This window comes from Oryctolagus cuniculus, chromosome 11 (assembly GCF_051225735.1).
Source record: "Oryctolagus cuniculus isolate XC-2025 breed Fujian yellow rabbit chromosome 11, ASM5122573v1, whole genome shotgun sequence".
NCBI lineage: Eukaryota > Metazoa > Chordata > Mammalia > Lagomorpha > Leporidae > Oryctolagus > Oryctolagus cuniculus.
Genome location: NC_142877.1, coordinates 31,158,263 through 31,178,984, shown reverse-complemented (window position 1 = coordinate 31,178,984; position 20,722 = coordinate 31,158,263). Strand labels below are relative to the sequence as shown.

The window sequence follows — 20,722 nt, the reverse complement described above, 5'->3', positions numbered from 1 at the left end:
ATAGTTTATATACACAGGCTGTACTGTCATCTTTTTGCCCTCAAATTCAGAAATAACAGAAAATCAATGCTGATGATTCTCCTACACTGGCATTGAGACTCTGTGAAACTGAAAAATTAAGGAAAAAGGTAGAAGACATGTTATAAGATGGTATCCCTTTTATCTGAGATCAATTCTAGTGGTATACAAAGGGACCTGGATCTATAAAAAGATACTTCCCCAAACATTCAAGAGAAGACTGAAGTTCTCTTCTTAAAGCTTAAACCCTTAAATTCAAATCCTCCACTCCTTCCCATTTCCTGCCCAGATGGCCAACCTTTCTTAATTTAGTAAAAATTAAGAATTAACTGAGCCATGCAAAAAAGTATGATAAAAGGCTAAGGTAGAGGATCCCCTGCTTAAAAGTAGTATGCAAAAGTGGAGAGCACCAGGAACACCCTACTTTCTACCTGGTTTTGTCTGTGGAAGTTCTGAGGAAAGAAGTAAGGCAATAAAACAAGATAACATAATCACAGGTTTCAATGTTGTTGCTTCATGCCACTTCCAATGCTCTGAAGTGGTTTTCGTAACCTAGACTTTAAAATAAGCTTCTGTTAAGAGCCAAATTTTCTCTTAGAATAGAAGAATTCCAGGAACCACTTTGTATTGGGCTTTGATGAATTATGAAAGGAGGATTGAAGATGTATAATTTAATCCTAAACCATGACTCAAAAAATGCTTTTCTTCTCAAAGATGGAACTTGGTGTATATGTTGGGGGGGCAGGAGGAGAGTTGACTTTAAAATATTTTTTTCTGGTTTCTTCTTTAGAAAGAGCCAGAGGGGAAGGCATTAGACCTAGTGGTTAAAACATTGCTTGTAGGCTGCTGCTGTGGCTCAATAGGCTAATCCTCCGCATGCAGCGCCAGCACACTGGGTTCTAGTCCCAGTCGGGGCGCTGGATTCTGTCCCGGTTGCCCCTCTTCCAGTTCAGCTCTCTGCTGCAGCCCGGGAGTACAGCGGAGGATGGCCCAAGTGCTTGGGCCTGCACCCGCATGGGAGACCAGGAGAAGCACCTGGCTCCTGGCTTCAGATCAGCATGGTGCGCCAGCCATAGCAGCCATTGGAGGGTGAACCAATGGAAAAGGAAGACCTTTCTCTGTCTCTCTTTCTCTCTCTCTCTCTCTCTGTCCACTTTGCCTGTCAAAAAAAAAAAAATTGCTTGTGACACCCATGTCCTACATCAGATTATCGAGCCTCCAGTCCCGGCTCTCCTCTCCTCTCAATTTGAGCGTTCAGCTCATGTGCACCCTGGGAGGAGCAGATGACGGTTCATGTTGGATCATATATCACCCACATGGGATTGAGTTCCTGATTCCAGCTTTGGCCTGGCTCAACCCTATCTGTTATGGACATTTGGGGAATGAATCAGTGGATGAGAGCTCTGGATCTCTGGATCTCTCTCTCTTTCTCACCCCTCCCTCCCTCCCTTTGTCTCTCCCCTAAGTAAATTTAAGTAAATAAATAAACGAAAAGAGAGGCAGAAGCATGAGGTAGGGAGAGAAGGGCCACAGGAAGTTGGAAACACTACTGTCATTAGCCAAAATTCCATTCATCAAGGAACTGATATCTTATCTGGCCCAAGAGATGAAACAGTTGCAGGAGGACCCAGCAAAAGTATCAGGAACTATGGGATCAGCTATCAGGATGAGGCTGTGGATCACTGACAGCCTGTATGAGCAGCAACAGCACCAGGTGCAATGTACAGACATCCCAACATGAAAAGAATATGACTATTGCTCCATCTCAGCCTTCCAAATCTTTTACGTCGAGTGGCCCATTTTAACTCAGATATATGCAAGGAAGGGAATTCTGGTGGTTGCAGTTCCTATCAAGCTGAGTTGACACAATAAAAACCAACACTAAACTGAATAGGTTTTCTAGCACCCACTCATCAGCCACCAAACTGGCTTCACTTGATTGTCTTCTCTGTCTCAGGACAAGCAGGAGAGATTGGATGCCGACAGAGGAAGGGAGGAGAGCCACAATTAAAAAGGAAGGGGCCCAGTATACTATTCAGAGTGAGGTAAACAAGGACAAAGAGGGAGTGCCCCTTAGCTCCTGGTAACACAAAGAAATGATGGAATAATCATAGCTACTTAATTATCCAGGCTGGAAACAAATGTCAGTGAACAGAACATCTGAACTAAAACATGGCTGTAATGTCTACCAATCTCCAGTTCCCATTATACTGTGGCATGCCAATTAAACTCAGGCCATACAGTGGGAAATAGAAGGGCTCGGGTCCTAGCTACCTGTCTTAGCATATCTACTGAGACTACAGACCTTATAATGTCACCCAAAACCACATGCCAGATGAGTATGTGATCACTATTTCAGGCTGGGCTTGCGGAGCACTTTCAAAACCATTAACCAGAAAAATAAAATATTCTCTAATACTTTGAATAATATATTCATTTCTAAGTATAATCAGCATCTGTATCTACTCAAGTACCCCAAGTCTGCCATTCCCACAATGGAGCCCATAGTTCAAGGTTTCTTGGATTCTCTGAAGAGCCAGGTCCAACAGGAGCCTAAAAGATAATAGAGGAAAGGCAGAAAGCATCAATGACTGCCATTTATATTATGTAGACCAACCACTTGGTCCTCATTAGCCTATGTCCAATTACTCTCTAGACATGGGTCACAGTTTATTTTCATATGTCCATGACACTATGACTCATGTTCTTGTTGAACTTTTAGTCAGAAAGTCTCTACTGGTGATAAATTACAACCAAGTGTCTTTCACTTTATTACTTCATGACAAAAATAGGCAGAAGAAGAGGACCATTGATCACATTTACTGAGTTATGTGGAAAAATGGAATCAAAAAACTGTGAAAGAAAATAAACCTAAAGTTCTTCTCCTCCAAAAGAAATATGGATTCCCACAAAAATCAGTATAAATAAGTATGAGAATTAGCTCTCTGGTTGGGTGTTTATAAGGAAGGAGGAAAAGGATAATCTATAAATGTTTGACAAAATGACTGGGGAGGCATTTACTCTCTTAGTAAGATGGATAAACTGGGAGTAATTTCAGAGATGCAGATCTAAGGAGCAATTGTAATGTGATCAAGTGAAATTAATTCATTATATTGAAATTTACACAGAAGTTTGGGGAAAGGTCTTAGAATTACAAATTAATAAGTCTTAGATCACATGAAAAAAAAAATGTTCAAAGTTGGTAAGGATATTGACTTTGAACACACAGCTCTATGTTTTCCTTGAATGATAAAGAACAGTGGTTCTCAAATTTGAATATCCTAAGCCAGCAGTATCCACATCATCTGGGAACTCCTGGAAAATGTAGATTCTTACCCTTAAACACATAGACACAAATTACTAACTCAGGTGATTCTGATGCACATAAAGGTTTGAGGACCACCAATTTAAAGTGTGCAGAATTATCTTAACTCAGAGACACAGCTAGATCTGTATGACCTCTGGTTCTGTTTCCATGGTCCAAACACCCAGGACACAGCTTGACTTTCCAGGGAGCTTGCTTTCAGGGAACAACAGCCCTAGCTAGGCTGACTAAGACATTCCAGTCCTGTTAGTGTTTTATTTACCATGCCAAATTAATAAATTAGCATCCTGGTTTTTATAGATAGGTCACCTGTAGAGTGTTTTTAACCTGAGCCAACACCTCAGTCTGAAACCTAATGTTCATAAAACCGCATTGGAAACACCTCCATGTGATGCTTACACTCAACCAGAATGGAAAATGTGAAACTGCTCTAAATTAGAGTCCCTATCAAACAGAAAAAATAGGACTGCTCCAGTGGTGGCTGGAATGCAAAGTAAGGCCTCCCATTTGTAGTCTGGGGGCTGTACTCCCAAGAGACCTCAAATTTCAAGGTCATTGTTTGAAAGTTCCCCTGTCCAAACAAGACTTGGGTTGGTCCTGAAGGGATGAAGAGGATACAGATGGGCAGAGAGGATGGTCTACAGAAGATATGGGGATTCTACCTGTTCAGAATGGAGCAAAACCACTGGGGAGTGACCAGAAACAGTCAAAGATAAAGTGAGACCATGGCATCTTCATCTCTAGGTGAAAGAGTTCAGATTTGGTTCCATCATCAGGGTGAGCAGCATAAGTGTCTGAGTAGACACATGAGGTAGAAAACAGAACTCATCCCTGAATAATCTCCTTGGTGTTATGAGGCTGCCACAATGTTGGTTAGCAAAGAAATCTCACCATGTGATTGGAGAGGGTTCTTAGGAAACCTTGAATCCTAAGCATCCCTCTAAAAATTCATCCAATATTATGCTCATACATTTATCATAGCTTAAAATTAACACATACCACTAAAAGACAGCTGATGTTTCTAATCTGAGAAAGAAAGTTGGAAAGTTTTGAATGAGTTGTGACTAGCCTCTGGCAGTTGCTCATTCACAGATCATGTAGAAGAATAGAAAAAGCTTAAAAAAAAAAACTTTGTGTCCAGCCCCTCATAACACTTCCTTCTAACAGTGTTTGCAATATTAAGAAGCTTAATCTCTAATGCAACAATGTTAGGAGGCAGGGCCTAATGAGAAGTGCTTAGTTGATCAGAGTGGCACCTTTATGAATGGATTAATGCTGATCATAGAAGACTTTGAAGCTACAAGATTGAACTCTTGCTCTCTGTTGTGTTCATGTTCTCTTGACTTTCCACTTTCTGCCATGGAATAATGAATAATGTAGCAAGAAGGCCCTCACCAAATGCAGGCCCCTTGACTTTGGACTTCCCAAACTCTGGAATTCAAGAAACAAATCCCTATTCTTTATAAATTACAGAGTCCTGGGTATTCTTCTGTAGCAGCACAAAATGGACTAAGAAATCAAGTTCCTGAACTTTTCATAATCTGTATCATCATCAATAAAATGGAAACTATCTTATCAAGAAGTTGTTGTGAAGATTTAATGGCAAAGCAAGCATGAAACATCTAGCACAAAGACTGATACCCAATAGGGATTCAATAAATATCATTTGACTCTGAATATGAAAATTATGGAGGCAGAACTACATACATCACACCTGGAATTTTCAAAATTCTGAACAATCAAAAAAAAATTCAGCATTCATTGCCTATACCCACATTACAGCATAGGGGTTACATCACTCTTAAGCAGATATTGAAAAACATCTGGAAGCCTCCAAAAATGACCATTCTATGGACATATTCAGTTATCAAAAGAACAGTAAAGTCAACAGCAGAGCAGTGATGACTTTGCCTCCACTTGAGCTGGGTGTGTCCACAATGAATGAACGCTGTCCAGCACCAAGTCAATGCCAAGTCCAATCCCACAGGAGCAGGTGTATTGTCTTCAGGTTCCCATGGCAATTATCTGTGGTTTGCCCTCTTGGTGGCTTGCTTTGTACTGCCAGGTTGAGCTCATGGAAGAGACAGGTAATTTGAATGTACCCATCACCCCCACATAATTAAAATCCCAAAGCAGATGAGAAAATTCCATTCCACAGGCACTAGTCAGCAAACTCTAGCTTCAGCAAGGAGTTCCTAGGTTTGTTTTTTTTTTTTCTGAAAACGTTTTCCAGGTGGCAACAAAACAAAGCAGTTTTCTCTAAGCATCCAAAATTACATTGAGTCAAATGACATCCGGGAGAGACACAACCACATGACAAAATCCAATAGAATTGAGGTCAAAGGCAGACTATTGAGACACATGAAATGCCACAATAACCTTCTTATGCAGAAAAATACCAGGGGCAGCCACTACTTGGAGAACTTTCATAGGATGTGAACACCATTTGGAAGTCAGAGGTTCTGGCAAATACTTCACTATGGACTCATTTAAGTCAGTCCTCTGCATGCATTTTAACTACCTGCCCCTTTCTTCACTCTATTTAAATTACCAAAGTATCAAATCTTTAAATCACGGGGCCAGAGCTGTGGCATAGCAGGTAAGGCCACCACCTGCAATACCAGCATCCCATATGGGCACCGATTCAAGTCCCAGCTGCTCCACTTCCAATCCAGCTCTCTGCTATGGCCTGGGAAAGCAGTAGAAGATGGCCCAAGCTCTTGGGCTGCTGCACCCGTGTGGGAGACTGGGAGAAAGCTCCCGGTTCCTGGCTTCAGATCAGTGCAGCTCTGCAGCCAATTGCGGAGTGAACCAGCAGTTGGAAGACCTCTCTCTCTCTCTGCCTCTGCCTCTGCCTCTCCTCTCTCTGTGTAACTCTGATTTCCAAGTAAAATAAATAAATATTTTAAAAAAAACCTTTAAAACACACAAAAAATTCTATTTTAAGGGTTGAGATCCACTTGTGCATTTTCTTCTTTTTCCCTTTGTGTCTTTCAAATTTCTACAAATTATTTGATAATAGTGACTTGATCAGCTCTTGACTGTTGATGTACAAGTTAATACTTTATCCCTTTTAGTATTTTTTTTGGTTCTACTTAATACCATTGGTTGAACTCTGTAATTAATACACAATTATTCTTAGATGTTTAAATTTAACTGAAAAGTGATCTCTGTTAAATATAAGAGTGGGAATAAGAGAGGGAGAAGATGTACAATTTGGGACATGCTCAAGCTGACTTGCCCTAAATGGTAGAGTTCAAAACATACCAGGGGATTCCAGTTCAATCCCATCAAGGTGGCATGTACCAATGCCATCTCACTAGTCCAAGTGATCAATTTCAGTTTACAGTTGATCACACTGATAGGTCTAAGAGTCAAAGGGATCACATAAACAAGACTAGTGTCTGCTAATACTAACTGATAGAATAAAAACAGGGACAGAACAATCCAACATAGGAAGCGGGATACACAGCAGACTCATAGGATGACAGTTGTCCTAAACAGCACTCTGGCCTCAGAATCATCCCTTAAGTCATTCAGATCTGGCTGAAGAGCCCATGAGAGTATTTTAGGCATGGAAAGCCAAGACACTCTGGCAAAAAAAAAAAAAAAAAACCTAAATGAAAGATCTCTGCTAGTGAGAGCTAGTGAGATCACAGTGGAAAGAATGGGCCATCAAAAAAGGAGGTACCTGTCTCTGAAGAGAGGAGAGAACTTCCACTTTGACTATGACCTTGTCTAAATAAGATCCAAGTCAGCGAACTCAAAAGGCTTCCACAGCCTTGGCAACTCATGACAAGAGCCTAGGGAGATTACTGACACCATAAACAAGAGTGTCAACTGTTAAATCAACAATAGGAGTCACTGTGCACTTACTCCTCATGTAGGATCTCTGTCCTTAATGTGTTGTACAATGTAAATTAATACTATAACTAGTACTCAAACAGTATTTTACACTTTATGTTTCTGTGTGGGTGCAAACTCTTGAAATCTTTATTTAATATATACTAAATTGATCTTCTGTATATAAAGAGAATTGAAAATGAATCTTGATATGAATGGAATGGAAGATGGAGCAGGAGAGGGGAGGGTTGCAGGTGGGAGGTAAGTTATGGGGGGGGAGCCATTGTAATCCATATGCTGTACTTTGGAAATTTATATTTATTAAATAAAAGTTAAAAAAAAAGTACAATGACAGGAAAAAAGAATTCCACAATTTTTTTAAAATACCCATCTTACACACAGTAACATTTATCTCCTTTATTTTAAACATACTTAATTATTTCACTTTGGCTGTAATAACTCTGGGCCAGTGTTATTTACCAATCTGGAATGCCTACTTCCTTTATTGTTGATTCTCTCATCTGCCAATGCCTAACTGAAGTTCCACACTCAACTTTAAGCCTTTGCTGACTGTTCAGTCTGAAGAAATGTTACCCTTCTCTGAACAGATTTCGGTATTTCCCAAAGTGTGTTCCACAGTGCATTAGTTTATTTGTAGTGTTTAACTTGCCCATTTAATTTTTTGGAAGTGTTCCATGAACAAATAAAATCAACAAATACTTCCTATTTATCCACTGTCTGGAAAGTCACGACTCACAGTGGTCAATTAAAGGCTAAAAAGTCCTTTTTCTGAATTTCCCCTTATTTGACTATGGATTCTTTCATTATTTCTTTTTCATACCCAAACACACACAATTCTCATAACTATCCAAAGAGTGAAGACACAAAACAGTCTTCGGAAATTGCTTTCTCACAGCAACACATTTGAACCTCCTAGTAAATACTTGTTGACAAACACTTCTGTCAGAAACAAACTGACCTTTGATATTGAAAAATCTTGTTGGATTAAAAAAGTATTAGAGCTAATAAAATCTATAGAAAATTGTGAATTCTTTCAGCTATCACTGTGAACACACCAATAACCTTGGGTGATATTATATAAGGAGATCATTACCCTCTTCTTGAAACCTAAACTCAGACTGTCTTATTTTGTTAGCTGCCTTGCATGGTCATATTAAGAAAAAAGCATTTTCCCCTTATCTGCATCTTTACTTTGATAAGAGAGGAGCTCAGATTTGTGAGAGGTATTGGAGAAGCAGTTTCTTCCCTCACAATTCTCGTCTCATCAGTAAGGATGGAAGACGTCTGATCCCATCTGAGATCTTCCTTCTGGGATGATTCACTTTGTTACATATGCTCCTTCCTAGAGAGTAAGTCACCAGAACAGGACTTCTACACCTGTAGCTGTGTTGTAGGTTGGTGTCTACTGGGTAAGATGGTGCATATTAGGAAGCTAGATTATAATTACAATGCAGCCATGTTCCCCAGTGCAGAGTGACCAGTCATAAACTGATGTTTTATCCTAAGCAGAATTCTGCATCCACTCCTCAGCTAGTTTAAAATCTCAGGGAGGATTATATAGAGTTGTAATATCTAAAATAAACTCCAAAAAATATGAGAGCACAGACCTCTTTAAATCTATCCTCCACAGTCTATGGCTCAATGCCTTCCCCCAACAGTGTTCAATAAACATTTATTCATTCAATGAGTAAGTAATGAAAAACTGTAATTTTTATATTAATGCTTATTCCTCAGCACCTCTGACAAAGGGCGTCTGCTTCTGAGCAGCCTCAAATGACAAAGAATGGGACCAGGACACAATTCCAGGTATTTGGGGACACAACAATTCAGAGTCTCACAATGAGAAATAGTTTTCAATTTGCCATGGATTTGATTTATATTATGACTTTCATTTTCTGGCTTACTTTCTAAATAAGTCAGAGATCTGCTAATGACATAAGCATACACAACAGACAAACTGGAGGATTTGGGCACCTTTGCTATTGCTAATATCCCAAACCTGCAATTCAAACTTCTCTCAGTCCTTAACAACTTCGCAGGCAGTTGGCTCAGGACCCAGCTGAGATTTGAAGATACTGAAAGGACAATTTTCCCTAAAACATCTAACCCACTGGATCACAATGGGGCCTTAAATTCCCACCACTAGAAACACTGTACTAGCCTAAAGCACCATCAACATATACACATAGATCACAGATAAATTAGACAGCTCTTAGATGAGAGTAGAAAGAGTAGAGAAAGAAATGAAATGGAGTTGTCAGCAGAGAAGGTTTTAAGGGCACAGAAAGAATACAGAGAGGCCGGCGCCGCGGCTAAATAGGCTAATCCTCCGCCTGCGGCGCCGGCACACCAGGTTCTAGTCCCAGTCGGGCGCCGGATTCTGTCCCGGTTGCTCCTCTTCCAGTCCAGCTCTCTGTTGTGGCCTAGGAGTGCAGTGGAGGATGGCCCAAGTCCCTGGGCCCTGTACCCACATGGGAGACCAGGAGAAGCACCTGACTCCTGCCTTCGGATCAGCATGGTGCACCGGCCACAGCAGCCATTGGGGGGTGAACCAACGGAAAAGGAAGACCTTTCTCTCTCTCTCTCTCTCTCACTGTCTACTCTGCCTGTCAAAAAAAAAAAAAAAAAAATACAGAGAGACTGTGAGCGCTTAAGCCAAAGACACTAATGTCTCTGTAACTTCTTTATATTCAAATTTGGTTTTAAAATAAATTATGACAGAACAGAGCGAGAACACAACAGAACCTAAGAACATGCAAGGGCTGTTTATTAGAGAGGAAGAAGGGTAACATAGGAGATGCTTTGGGAAAAATAGTTTAAGACAGCAGCCCAAGACACAAAAAGCCAGAAGAGGAGGCAGGTGGCTCTTAAAGAATTCAGTAGGGGGCCGGCACTGTGGTGTAGCAGGTTAAAACCCAGGTCTGCAGTGCTGGCATCTCATATGGGTGCTGATTCAAGTCCTGGCTGCTCTATTTCCAAGCCAGCTCTCTGCTATGGCCAAGTCCTTGGGCCCCTGCACCCATGTGGGAGACTCAGAAGTTCCTGGCTCCTGGCTTTGGATTAGTGCAGCTCCAGCCATTGCAGCTATCTGGGGAGTGAACCAGCAGATGGAAGACCTTTCTTTCTCTCTGCCTCTGCCTCTCTGTGACTCTGCCTTTCAAATAAATATATAAATCTTAAGAAAAATTTCAATAGGAAAAATAAAAACCTAATCGAAGGCTAGCAAAGACCTCTGTCATTTTTATGTCACTCACCATCTGTTGAAGCTATTAATGGTGTATTGTCAGAAAATAAGAAAAAGGGGGCTAGACCAATGCTTTCCAGAACATTATTTCAGTTTAATTGATCATGAGAATTTGAATGGCATGTACCCATCCAAAGAGATTTAATTCTTAAGTAATCATCATGAGCCCTTTATTACAGTTGTAAATTTGAACATCTACCATATACAAGATAGTTTTCCAGTTAACCTTTTAAAGTCACAAGACTAATTACCTTGAATTAAACTGACATAGTTTTACTAAAACATACCCAGAAGTAGAACATGGAAATGGTATCAATAAGTAGGATAAATATCTATGAGAATCAATAAAATAATTTTTAAAGATTTATTTGAGAGGCAGAATTAAAGAGAGAGGGAGAGACAGAAAGAAAGGTCTTCCATCTGCTGGTTTACTCCCCAAATGGCTGCATGACTGTGGCTGGGCCAATCTGAAGCCAGGAGCCAGGAGCGTCTTCTCTACTCTTTCTACTCTCATCTAAGAGCTGTCTAATTTATCTGTGATCTATGTGTATATGTTGATGGTGCTTTAGGCTAGTACAATGTTTCTAGTGGTGGGAATTTAAGGCCCCATTGTGATCCAGTGGGTTAGATGTTTTAGGGAAAATTGTCCTTTCAGTATCTTCAAATCTCAGCTGGGTCCTGAGCCAACTGCCTGCGAAGTTGTTAAGGACTGAGAGAAGTTTGAATTGCAGGTTTGGGATATTAGCAATAGCAAAGGTGCCCAAATCCTCCAGTTTGTCTGTTGTGTATGTTGTGGAAGATGGCACTTGGGCCGTCTTCCATTGCTTTCCCAGGTACATTAGCACCAAGCTGGATTGGAAGAAGAGCAGCTGGGACATGAACTAGAGCCTATACGGGATGCCTGCACTACAGGGAGAGGCTTACCTACTATGCCACAGTACATAGCTACAAAGACTGACAACTCAAAGAGTTTACATTTCCCAGAGATATGATGTACCCTCTTGTAAGACTATGTCCAGCCTTCAAACAACTGGACTGTTTGATGCTTATCAGAATATTGTCATAAGGCTGAATAAACCAAAATTGAATCGCCATGCTAAGCCCAGTGCCTGGTACCGAGGAGGTGTTCAATAAGTCTTTTTTCAAAATTGGCATAAATAAATTGTGTGTGTACATGTGTGTGTTAAATGTTAAATAGTTTTTCACTTAGAATGATTAGACGTAACATCACAAGATCTCAGATGTCTGAGAGAGACAACGACTGGAGTACAATTCATTCTGTTCTTCCAATAAAATAAAACAACATAAAAAGTGTTCCAAAGACAAAAAAATATATAATTGAATTTATTGTTTAGGAGATGAAAGGGTCTGAAGAAATTCTTACTTGTTTTTTTTTTTTTTTTATCTTTTATTTAATGAATATAAATTTCCAAAGTACGTCTCATGGGTTACAATGGCTTTCCCCCCCATACCGTCCCTCCCACCCACCACCCTCCCCTTTCCCACTCCCTCTCCCCTTCCATTCACATCAAGATTCATTTTCGATTATCTTAGTATACAGAAGATCAGCTTATTATACCTTAAGTAAGGAGAAATTCTTACTTGTAATTACTTAGTTTGGCTTCACTATAAGACAGATCTTGAGACAAAGGCTTTAGTTCAAGCAGTTTATTTGGGAAGTGATTTCAGGATGGAGAGTGAGAGAGGAGAATGAAAGAGGGATGCTGATAGAAGGAGGTCTCATCAAAGTATCCCCTGGAGGTCGGAATCATGGCGCAATGGGTTAAGCTGCCACCTGCAATGCCAGCACCCCGTATCAAAGTCCCTGCTGGTCTGCTTCCAATCCAGCTCCCTGCTAATGTGCCTGCAAAGGCAGCAGCAGATGGCCCAAGTAGGCTGTTGCAGCCATTTGGGAAGTGAACCAGATGGAAGATCTCTTTCTCTCTGTTCCTTTTGTCTATTACTCTGCCTTTCAAATCAATAAAATATATATTTTGTTAAAAAGTTGCTGCTGTATGTAAGTGGAGTGATTCTACTAGGACCTCATCTTCAGAATGCCTCCTAGGACTGGTCATGTGGAAGATGGAAGGGTGAGACAGAAACGAGCCCGCTACTCTCTTTTCTGACTAAGGTTAATCTCCAAGGGCATTAATCCCACATGCTGGACTTCACTTGGAGCTTCCAGTTGAAGACAGTACTGGGACCCAACTCAGTAACACACCCCACCTTGAAGGCAGGCAACTCTGAGAGGTAGAGGAACTGCACAGCATAGCTTTGGTGAGAATGTAAGGTAGGCTCTAGGCATGTGATGTGAGCATCTAGGATGATCTCCTAGGGCACCCTGACCGGACAACTTTATTAATCTGGATTATGTCATCAATAGTTATCAAAAGTCCATTTGATCTTCGACATAGCAAAACCATTCCTCCCCATGCAAATGCCCTGTTCTCCTCCTTGCTGTAACAGTACCTTTCTGCCTTCAATATGCTGTTCACCACTCATGTATTCTTTTTTAAAAACATTTATTTTATTTATTTGAAAGAGTTACAGAGAGAGGTCTTCCATCAGCTGGTTCACTCCCCAAATGGCTGTAACAATCTAAAGTCAGGAGCCAGGAGCCTCCTCCAGGTCTCCATATGGGTGCAGGGGCCCAAGGACTTGAGCCAGCCTCTGCTGTTTTCCCAGGCTCATTAGCAGGGAGCTGGATTGGAAGTGAAGCAGCAGGGACTCAATCGGCACCCATATAGGATGCTGGCGCTGCAGGCCAAGGCTTTAACCCACTGCGCCGCTGCACCTCTGCACCACAGCACCGGGACCATGACTCACACATTCTGAGGAACCTTCCAAATTAAGCTCATCCGCAGCAATCCTTCTACTTTTAGAACACCTTTGTATCTACTGCTTATGTGTTGTAATTTATTTAAATAACATTGGGTTGTCAAAACCTTGCTTGATAATACCAGATGTCATCAGGGCAGGGGTAGGAGAATAGGAATTATCTTCTAACATAATTATCTGTAATGAAAGCTTGTTCCAGAAGTGTCAGCTCGCATGGGGGATTTTAGGAAATGTAGCATTATCTGAGGTAACCAACAAATGCCATTATACACAATGGCTCAAAGATAACATAAGTTTAATTCCTGCTCATGCTAAATGCAAAATGGGTGTCCCTGATTGGCAAGCAATGTGATTCTAAAACATGCTGGGTTCCAGCCAGAAATCCAGGCTCTTTCTGTAGCCTTGTTCTGCCATCTTCAACATGTGGCTTCCAGAGTCACTGTGCTCCTCTGCATCAATTCAATTAGGAGCAAAAGAATCCCAGATGATTACATGGAGGGAGTCTTAATGAACCTGCTCATTCCATTGACTACAACTCAGCCACATGGCTACACCAAACTGCAAAGGAGACAGAAATGTAGAATATAAGGGTTTGTTCAACAATGGATTATAGCTAGCGTTGACCACAATCAGTATCATAATTTAGTTCACTGAATTCTTGTCAAAATTCAGTATATATTTTCCTTGTATGGTTGGTTTTGCTTGGTTTCAGTGTAACTCATTGAGTCTGGAACCATGTCTCTTTGGACTCCTCCAATCAATTAATGATTCAAGAAACCTTCTTAAGGCTCCCGTTAATGCATGGGTTATACCGTGTAATGATCTGTATAGGTGGTTGCTCCACTCGACTGTGAATTCTACAGAGATTTCTCCAACATCATTTCATTTTTGAAAAATTAATCATGCCATGATGAAGCACTTATTAAAAGTTTCTGAATAACTGTCATGCTAAAAATTTATTTATGGAGACCACTGCCCATATATGTATTAAATGTTACTTGTTCTGGGGAAGACACTGTCATAAAGATGTTAATATTTAGTAGTAAGAGGTAACTGAAAGTAAGACCACATTCTGAGTTCCTCCCCTTGGCCTATAAGTATTGTTATGCCCTGGGATTTCAGCTTAGATGCTGTTGTCATCTCTGTATTACTGGCTCCCTGTGTCATCTCATCTATTCTTTTACCTATTCTTCTATTGCTACAATAGTCCTGTGTAAAAATTACCATGAAACCTTAGTGATATACAACAAGAAGCATTTATTTTCCCTCCCTAATCTACAGATTGTCAGGGCAGTTTTTCCCAACAAAGCCAGGCCTAAATTATCTGATGCACTGACTCCTGTACCTAAGGAGAGCTGGAGAGTCACCTGGACACTGACTGGCTGGAATAGTCTCAGCTGGGAAGACTCAACCTACCTCCACTAGTCCAGCTGACTAGTTCAGGTGTGAGTTGGTTCTCATGAAAGAGGCAAGAGTGTGAGAAATAGAGGAAGCGCCAAAGGCTGTTTAAAGCCATACAATCTCATTTTTGGGATCATATGGCAAAATTAAACAGGAAAGACAAGTCACAAAACCCATTATTAATAAAAAAGGGGAAAGGAAGAGAAATTAGTCTTCTCAAACATCAGAACATATTGTAACTCTGGAATCACCATGAGTGAGGATCAAGTAAAAAGAATAAACATTCAAAAACAGAGCCAAATAAAAGAGAGTATGGTTGATGATAAAGATAATGTTTCCTATCAGTGTTCCCAAGAACATAGGGACTTCATACAGTTCAACACCCTACTGGGAAAAAGCAGCAAGAGATCATCACTGTATCAGACATACAATAAAGTTCAAATGGACCAAGTATATAGACATTAAAAAATAAAGACTAAAAGAACAATGGATAATATCTTTATAATACAGAAAACCCCAAATCACAAAAGATGGATATATTCAACTATATAAAACCAAATATTGCTGTATGCCAATGACTCCATCATCAAAGCCAGAAAACAAATAAACAGGTGAATATTTTCTATTCATGTCACTGAAAAAGAGCTCATTTCCCAAAAAGAAAAACAGGCAAAAAAAAAAAAAAAGCAAACATGAATATAAGATTTGCAGGAAAAAAATACAACGAATGTCAATCTCACTCATCAGCAGATGTATAAATCTATAATGAAACCCTTTTCATTATAGAATTTTCTTTCATTATTCAATTTTCTTATATGAAATTGGTAAGGACTAAGAAGTTTCAGATCACTGTGTTGACAGGCTAAGGGTCAGGAATCAGCAAACTTTTCTTTTTAAAAAAATTTTAAATTAATTTTATTATGCATATTTGAGGTCTACAACATGATGTTATGATACATACATATATAGTTAAATAATTACCATAACAAAACAAATTAAACTATATATCATCTCAGTTATATTTTGGTGACAAGAAAAGTAAAACATGCTAATTTTTAAATCTAATACAAATCAATTTTGTACACTATAATCCTCCTGTTGTACATAAGCTCTATAAACATGCTGGTCATACCTGCTTTTCTGTATCATGACCTACATTTCCCCAATGCCTCCCTCAAGTCCTCATCCCACCCCCAGAAATCATTGTTTTATTCTCTATCTCTGTATAAATGCCACTGATATATAGTTCATCTATCAGTGAAAATAATGCAGTATTTTTCTTTCTGTATTTGACTTATTTCACTCAGCAGTTTCCTCCATGTCCATCTATGTTGTGGCAAATGGGAAGATCTCCTTTGCTAAGGTTGAGTACCATCCCTTTATAGATACACTAGCTTTTATCACTACAACAAATACCCAGGAGGAACAGCAGGAAGATTTATTTTGGCTTACAGTTTGGGAGGTTCACAATCCAAAAATGAGTGGCCCCACTGATCTGGTGTCTGATGAGGATGGTGGATGCCGCAGGAAGGATCACGTGGTGAGCCAGGAGCAGAGAGGGACAAGGAACACATTTATTTTCCATGCCCATGTGGTCTCTATAACACCATGATTCGATCATGGGATTCCACCCCAGCAACCTAATCTAACCCAATCACTTCCCAAATGTCCCACCTTCAGAAACTACAGTTGTATTAAGTATATACATATACATTTTACATTTTACAGTTTCCAAAAATATTTAGGTGGCTTTCATATCTTGGCCATTTTGAATAAGAGCAACTGTTTTCTGTAAAGCAACAGATAGTAAATATGTTTTGGCTTTATGGGCCACATGCTCTCTTTAACATCTACTCAACTCTGCTGTTTGAAAGCAGCTGTAAACAATACGTAAACCAATGGGCACAGTTGTGTTCCTATAAAATTTTATTTACAAAACCAGATAGTCATAGTTTGTCCACTCTTGCTGTAAACAAGAATTCACACAGAGTGCAGGTGGGACTGCAAGTCAATACTACATCAGTGGAGGACATGGCATTACATGTCAAAATTAAATGCAGATCTTTCTGCATCCAGCAATTCTCTCTTTTAAAGATTATTTACTTATATACTTAATTAAAAGGCAGTGACAGAGAGAGAGCTTCCATCCTCTACTTCATTCCCCCAAATAGCTTCAACAGCCAGGGGTGGGTCAAGATGAGGCAAGGAGCCAGGAACCCCTTCTGAGTCTCCCACATAAAGCAGCAGAGGCCAAAGTACTTAGACCATCATCTTCTGCCTCCCCTATGTTAGGAGGAAGGTAGATCACAATGGCAGTAGCTGGGACTGGCACCAATACCCCAGTATGGGATGCCAGTATCACAATGGCTGGCTTACCCCACTTCATCACAATGCCAGCCCCTCACCTGGCAATTCTTAGTCCTGCAGCTCATAGGTGCACTCATATATGTGATACAACAATAAGTATATTCACTGCAGCCAAAAGCCAAAGACAACCTAACAGTCCATTAACATGGGCCTGAACATCTATACTGTGGAGTAATACTCAACTGTGATAAACAACAAAGTGTTGTCAATTACTAAGATGGAACGACCACCAAATAATGTCAAGTGAAAAAGCAAGAAGTAGGACTAGAACGTCTAAGACTGTCACTTAAGGGATAACATGCACAGAGACATAGTACACACTTGCACATTTACAAATGCAAGAAATATCCAACATTGAAAAGATATTCATGAAATAAGAAAGTTGCCATCTCAAAAGAGGAACTGAACTCTTTATACGCGGCATTAGGTAAACTGTGAAAATGGTTTGTTACTCACTTGACCCAGAATACCCCCCAAAATCATGCAAATCAAGAGGTTCAAATCTTCATGTTTGGGGCCAGCACTGTGGCGTAGCAAGTTAAGGCTGCCACCTACAGTGCCAGCACCCCATATGGGCGCCGGTTCAAGACCCAGCTGCTCCACTTCCGATCCCACTCTCTGATATGGCCTAGGAAAGCAGTAGAAGATGGCCCAAGTCCTTAGCCCCTGCACCCACATGGGAAGACCCAGAGGAAGCTCCTGACTCCTGGCTTAGGATTGGCGCAGCTCCAGCCATAGCGACCAATTAGGGAGTGAACCAGCGGATAAAAGACCTCTCTCTCTCTGTCTACTTCTCCTCTCTCTGTGTAACTCTTTCAAATAAATAAGTAAATCTTTAAAAAAAATCTTCATGTTCACTTTAAGAACACCCAAGAAACCGTACAGGTCATCAAGGGCATATCTGAAAAGCCACCAAGTATCTGAAAGATGTCACCTTAAAGAAGCAATGGGTGCCATTCTGTCACTGTAATGGTGGAGCTGGTAGGTGTGCCTAGGCCAAGCAGTGGGGTTGGACACAGGGTTGGTGGCCCAAAAAGAGTGCTGAGTTTCTGTTGCACATGCTTAAAAATTCAGAGAGGAATGCTGAGCTGAAGGGTTGGATGTAAATTCTCTGGTCATTGAGCACACCCAGGTGAACAAAGCCCCCAAGACGTGCTGCCGTCCCTACAGAAGCCATGGTTGGATTAAACCACACATGAGCTCCCTGTGCCACATCGAGATGAGCCTCACTGAAAAGGAACAAATTATTCCTAAACCAGAAGAGGAAGTAGCACAGAAGAAAAAGATCAACCAGAAGAAACTAAAGAAACAAAAACTTATGGCTCGAGAATAAATTCAGTATAAAATAAATGTAATTTAAAAGAGAAAAAGAAGAGGAACTGAGAGGCCAGCACTGTAGATAAGCTGCTGCCAAGGCTGACACTGTGGCACAGCAGGTTAAAGCCCTGGCCTGCAGCAACACCATCCCGTATGGGTGCCAGCTCGAATGAGTCCCGGCTGCTCCATTTCCAGTCCTGGTTAATGTGCCAGGGAAAGCAATGGCCCAAATTCTTGGGCTCTTGCCACCCATGTGGGTGACCTGGATGGAGTTCCTGGCTCCTAGATTTGGTCTGGCACAGCCTTGGTCATTATGATCATTTGGGAGGTGATCCAGATGATGGAAGATCGATCAATCTCTCTCTCTTTCTCTCTCTCTCTCTCTCTCTGTAGCTCTGCCTTTCAAATACATAAATAAATCTTCAAAGAAGAAGGAAGAAGGGAGGAGGAGAACTGAGTGACTGGGAACATAGTAAGAGTGAATAATTTGAACTCAGAATTTTGAGCTGTGTTCTCATATTACTTACATAAAAGTTAAATATAAATGATTGTTCAATAATCAGGCCCATCTAATGGTGAACAGGCAAGTCACATGTGAAATGGAAACTCTAAAAAGAAAGTGTGTCATGCCAACACTTTTAAGTTCACAACCCACAAAGAACACCCATTCCCATTTAACGCAGATAGGACTACAACTGGTTCTCCAAGATGGAACGCCAGCATCAAAAGTTGCAGCTTACCCACTGTGCCACAATGCAACCCCCTGCAAAATAGTTTTTAAAAGTAAGAAAACATTCAACTCCTGCACCCTCTGACAAAAGATTTTGTCACGAATAGCAGCAGGAGGGAAAAAGACAAGGTCTCCCCCCGGCTCCATGCAAGCTGCAGCAGAGGATACAAAGGGGCCTTGGAGGGCCCAGGCTTCTCCTTCTCCCACCATCTCGGCATCTCAGGGCCCACAGGAACTCAGGGTAGAAACCATTAACAGGTGAACTTGTCTTTGCATTGCCAGTGGCCTCAGAGCCACAATAACAAATGGGCTTCCCCCTGTCTATCTCAGGAATCTGCCTCTGGGTTTCCCATCTTTATCTTTGAAATGCTATGGACAGTCCCCATCAGCTCTGCAGAAACCTGATTAGCCAGCGATTTTCTTCCCAGTTTGTCACACTGCAACAGCAGAAAATGAAGAGATGAGGAGCGATAGCCTGGGGTGCTGCAGCTACCCTGGCTGAGCCATTAAGACAAACTGAGTTTCTGGCATCTACCTAAGGACAAGGCGTATGCCCCCGTGAGACCAGCGAAGCTCTGGTTGCCTACAAACGCCCTCATGTTCACATCACGGCTGGACCCCTGACCACTGAGAGGCCCCTTGGATAAGCCTCAGTTCCACCTGCTCTCAACGGGAGCCGTCCTATCTATTCACCTCAACTGCCTTGCCCCTGCTAAGCGCTCAATCTCTGTTACACCCCTTAGCCTTCTCAGCCCATACTCATGTCATGATTTGCCCGAGGCCAAAGTTCAAGTTTGGAGAAGGGACTAATTATCTGCAGCAGCTCACCCCAGACGAGCTCCCATTTCTGAGTAAGGAAGCAGCGGCCCCTCTATCTAAGTGTTCAGGCCCACGTCAGCGCCAAATACCCACCCACTTACGTCTGGAAGGCGTTCCGCCCCGCCATCTTCATCTTCAGCGCCCGCCCTTCCATTAGAAACCGGGGACACAGTAGTGGATGCTCCCTGAGATGGGGCAGATGGGCTGGCCATCCTTGAGGAAGCAGTCCCGTGCACAGTGGATCTCCTGCGGGAAGCGTTCTACCCAGCAAGCAGGGGACGCCGTGAGAATGTGCAGGGCCTCTGACGACGGCAGCTGACGCCCCATCTAACCCGCATTAACGTGCTGGTGGAGTGAAGGCTCGGTTTCTGGGCTGTCAAACCAGCCACTGCTAGGCCACGTCCACTGCTTGCAGCCAGAATCCACCGGCGGCGCTGAGCTTCGTGAGGGCGGCACTGACAACAGCCCGGCTTCCGCTCCAGCACTGGGAACAGGACGCATACGCATGCGCACGCGCACGCGCACGCGCACGCGCACACTCACGCCCCCGCGAGGTTGAGACCTGCCTGAGCCCGGATGTACTCCTAGGCTCACTAAGAAAATTGCACGTGTAGAGGGTAGGGCACAAATCCAGCAGGCTGAGGGTCTGAAGCTGCACAGCCCCGTCCCAAGCTGTCGTTCTGAGTCTTGGCGTGACTTGCGTTAACTTTCTTCGCAAACCTTATGTCTCCTCAGCCACCAGATCTTGGGCCATGGGCACTTTAAGGAAACACTTTACAAATTGTGACCCAGTTTGTGA

At 41.7% G+C, this 20,722-nt stretch overlaps 1 long non-coding RNA gene across 3 annotated transcripts in view; it reads right to left on the bottom strand.

Moving 5' to 3' along the window:
- Window positions 1-20,501, bottom strand: part of LOC138844330 (uncharacterized) — a 271,898-nt gene extending 251,397 nt beyond the window's left edge. Inside the window, exons 1-2 of one of the 3 annotated variants that reach the window (XR_016215905.1) lie at window positions 20,025-20,501; window positions 16,143-16,192 (exon numbers count right to left, since the gene is read on the bottom strand). This is a non-coding gene — a long non-coding RNA (uncharacterized LOC138844330). Of the gene's footprint in view, window positions 1-16,142; window positions 16,193-20,016 lie in introns of all 3 variants that reach the window. The other 2 variants (XR_016215906.1, XR_016215904.1) reach the window with 2 other exon arrangements.
- Between the last annotated feature and the right edge of the window lie 221 nt (window positions 20,502-20,722).